A 4701-nucleotide genomic window follows, 5' to 3' on the forward strand; every position below is an offset into this window, starting at 1 on the left:
CTCTCGCTCCTGCTCTCTTTTACTGCATTAGGACAACACCGTTTCAACTGTTACATGTTGCGGTAGCTGAACCCCTTTCCTCTGCATGACCTGTGATTGCCACAGTAAATAGATGAAACCCACTAGCATGAGTAGGAGTTGTTTGAGCTCCGATCTGCCTACTCATTCATGCTTGTTTGTCATGTCTGCTACTGCCTAGAGTTGAGTCAGGTCTGATTCATCGGGGATGAGTTAGAGGTGTGTGAACATGTCCTACTGTTGAGAGCTAAGTGTGTGAACACAATTTGGTAAAGGTAGCGGTGAGAGGCCATGTAGGAGTACATGGTGAGTTGTCTCATTGCGGCCGTCCTCAGGAACTGAGTTCTGTGTCTGTGATCCATGAACAGTTACTACCACACATTGGGCTCCAGGCTCCAAGCTCTCTCGACTTATTAATCAACCTGATCTTTCTCCAAGAGTTGCAACTAGTTTCTGGTGTTTGCAGGTAGTGTTAGTGGTCTACCAAGTGGCACCCGGTACGGGTGGGATTGGGACAAACTAGGCACAGTGGCACGGTGTACCAAGTGGCACCCGGATGGTGGGCTTGGGAACCCTGCTCACATTGTTTGGGGCCATGAGCGACACCCCGGCCGGATCTCCTTGCGGATCGAACCCGAATAGGCGATAAACCTGGACGAGAGACTTGTGTGGTTAGTCAGATCGTGGCCGAATCCTTCGCCAGGCTTCCGCTTGAAGGTTACCGAGATACACGATGTGTACATGGTGGTAAGTGGCAAGAGCGTGTGTGAAGAAGTACACCCCTGCAGGGTTAATATCATCTATTCGAATAGCCGCGTCCATGGTAAAGGACTTCTAGGTTGCCTGTACAGTTCATAGACAAGTGAAAGAGGATACTCTAAAATGTGCAAGATAAGTGTGAGTGCTATGGATGGCCTTCTCGTAGGGAGACGGGAGCGGATCCATAGTGGAGTATTGATATGGTGAATATGTGGACTCGTGTGCGCCACCTCAAAAGAGTTACTTGCAGTCGTAGTTCAGGTTAGCCACTGAGTTAAAGCTGGCTTGCTGCAGTTAAACTCCACCACACCCTTTGTTGATACTGATGCATATGTAGATTGTTCTGATGTAAGTCTTGTTGGGTACATTTGTACTCACGTTTGCTTAATTTATGTTTTTGGAGAGAGACATCAGTCTCTCTAGTAGTTCCGCGTGGACTTCGACGTTTGTCTTGTTACCTCAGCTACGATCTTATACCCTTTGGAGGGTATTGTAGATAGTCAGGCTTCTCAGCCTTTTTCATTTGTAGTTGTCTGTACTCAGACATGTTTATGCTTCCGCCTGTTGCTTGCATGCTCTGTATGTTGGGTCATGAGACCCACGTTTGTAATACTTGGCTCCTCGGAGCCTAATGAATAAATACTCTAAGTCGTAGAGTCTTGTTGTGATGCCATGTTGTACTTGCACATATCGAGCATATTGTGTGTAAGATTTTGAAATGCTTGGTATGTGTGGGATTCGACAACCTAGTTGTCTATCCTTGGTAGCCTCTCTTATGGGGAAATGTAGTCTGGTGCTTCCACTGAGCCATGGTAGTCCGCTACAGCCCGGTTTACCGGAGTCCTGCTAGCCCAGTACTACTGCTCCGGAACACCTAGACTGGCCGGCATGTGATACACTTCGTTCCTATGTCTGTCCCTTCAGGGAAATGTCACGTGATGACATCCAGAGTCCTGCTAGCCTGCTACAGCCCGGGTTCCCGGAGTCCTGTTAGCCCAGTTGCTGCAGCCCGGATTCACACGCTGCTGACCGACATGCTCGTTGTTGTTTCATGTATGCCCGTCCCCGTAAGTTAGTGCCACTTTGGGTTCACGACTAGTCATGTCGGCCCAGGTTCTCTGTCATATGGATGCTAGCGACACTATCATATACGTGAGCCAAAAGGCGCAAACGGTCCCGGGCCAGGTAAGGTGGCACCCGTGGGAATACCGTGCGTGTGGCCGCAAAGTGATATGATGTGTTACATGCTAGATCGATGTGGCTTAGGATCGGGGTCCTGACACTAATCTGCGATAAAAATAATTGCAGATAGGTCCCTGATGAAATAAAACAGAAAAATAAAAATCTATCGGACGAACGTCCGCTAACAGAGACAAACGAACGAATTCGTTCATTATAAGAACTAAATGAACGAACGTTCGCAGAATAGATCTAACCGAAGAAAACCGAGAAAAACCAATCTATAAAAAAAGGAGTAGATCTAGAGTTTATCGAAAAAACCCGACGAAAACCCAGAAAAAAAACCGGTCAGCGGCAGCGAGGTCGGGTTCAGGCGACGGCGCGACGCGAGGCGACGGCGGCGGCGCGGAGCTCGAGTCGCGGCGGCGGCTAGGGTTTCGCGGGGCGCGACTTGGGCTGGCGGCGGCTTGGGGCTGGCGGCCTCGGCCTCACCTCATAAAGGCTGGCGGTGGCGGGGCACCTGGGAGGCCCGGCCCGAACGGGCTCCTAGGTCGGTTCGGGTTTTTTCAAAATAAATTAAATCCCACAGAAGAAAATCCTAAATAAATATAAAAAAAATCTAAAAATGCCAGAAACAATCTTCACCATCTAAATAAAATATTTAGAACAAAGTGAACATTTTCCTGGCCTATAATGCAATTTTAAAAAATTCATATTTTTTTCTAATTCAAATAAAACCTTGAATAAAATCCAGATAAAATATTTATTTGAATTTAACATTTTTCCTCCAATATTTCTTTTATTTTGGAGAAGTCTTTTGTCCCCTCTCTTTTATTTTTAATATTGGAAATATTTCGGAGAGAAAAATATTAAAACCAAAATGATCCTCTTTTCAAATTTGAGAAAATTCAAATATGAAAATAAACGAAACCTCCAACTCTCTCCTTGGGTCCTTGAGTTGCTTAAGATTTCTAGGATCAAACCAAAATGCAAATAAAATATGATATGCATATGATGACCTAGGTATAACATGGAAATTGAAAATTGGGATGTTACAAAAACTGGCTTGCACCCGTTGTATGTGAACTGTAACAACGGTGCATACTCAGGGAGAACACTTATACCTTAAAATTTAGTGAGAGATCATCTTATAATGCTACCGCAGTACTAAGCAAAATAAGATGCATAAAGGATAAACATCACATGCAATCAATATAAGTGATATGATATGGCCATCATCATCTTGTGCCTTTGATCTCCATCTCCAAAGCACCGTCATGATCACCATCGTCACCGGCTTGACACCTTGATCTCCATCGTAGCATCGTTGTCATCTCGCCAACTATTGCTTCCACGACTATCGCTATCGGTTAGTGATAAAGTAAAGCAATTGCATGGCGATTGCATTTCATACAATAAAGCGACAACCATATGGCTCCTGCCAGTTGCCGATAACTTTGTTTACAAAACATGATCATCTCATACAACAATTTATATAATCACGTCTTGACCATATCACATCACAACATGCCCTGCAAAAACAAGTTAGACATCCTCTACTTTGTTGTTGCAAGTTTATGTGGCTGCTACGGGCTTAGTAAGAACCGTTCTTACCTACGCATCAAAAACCATAAGGATTTTTCATCAAGTGTGCTATTTTAACCTTCAACAAGGACCTGGCGTAGTCACACTCGATTCAACTAAAGTTGGAGAAACAGACACCCACTAGCCACCTCTGTGTGAAGCACGTCGGTAGAATCAGTCTCATGGACACATCATGGTCAAGTAACATGACCTCCAGAACAAGATTACCGTACCACTCGAGTGCGGATCTTGCTCTGGTTGACCTACAAGGTTCGATAGTAACTTGATCAGAAGTTTCATGATCATCATCATTAGCTTCCTCACTAATTGGTATAGGAATCACTGGAACTGATTTCTGTGATGAACTACTTTCCAATAAGGGAGAAGCTATAGTTACCTCATCAAGTTCTACTTTCCTCCCACTCACTTCTTTCAAGAGAAACTCCTTCTCTAGAAAGGATCCATTCTTAGCAACAAATATCTTGCCTTCAGATCTGTGATAGAAGGTGTACCCAACAGTCTCCTTTGGTATCCTATGAAGACACATTTCTCCGATTTGGGTTCGAGCTTATTAGGTTGAAGCTTTTTCACATAAGCATCACAGCCCCAAACTTTAAGAAACAACAACTTGGGTTTCTTGCCAAACCACGGTTCATATGGTGTCGTCTCAACGGATTTTGATGGTGCCCTATTTAACGTGAATGCAGCTATCTCTAAAGCATAACCCCAAAATGATAGCGGTAAATTAGTAAGAGACATCATAGATCGCACCATATCTAATAAACTACGGTTACGACGTTCGGACACACCATTACGCTGTGCTGTTCCAGGTGGCGTGAGTTGCGAAACTAGTCGACATTGTTTCAACTGAAGGCCAAACTCGTAACTCAACTATTTTGTCTCCCGCGATCAGATCGTAGAAACTTTATTTTCTTGTTACGATGATTCTCCGCGTCACTCTGAAATTCTTTGAACTTTTCAAACGTTTCAGACTTGTGTTTCATTAAGTAGACATACCCATATCTGCTCAAATCATTTGTGAAGGTCATAAAATAACGATACCCGCCACGAGCATCAACACTCATCGAAACGCATACATCAGTATGTATTATTTCCAATAAGTCTGTTGCTTGTTCCATTGTTCCGGATAACGGAGTCTTA

The sequence above is a fragment of the Triticum aestivum genome, chromosome 5A (assembly GCF_018294505.1).
Source record: "Triticum aestivum cultivar Chinese Spring chromosome 5A, IWGSC CS RefSeq v2.1, whole genome shotgun sequence".
Taxonomy (NCBI): Eukaryota; Viridiplantae; Streptophyta; class Magnoliopsida; order Poales; family Poaceae; genus Triticum; species Triticum aestivum.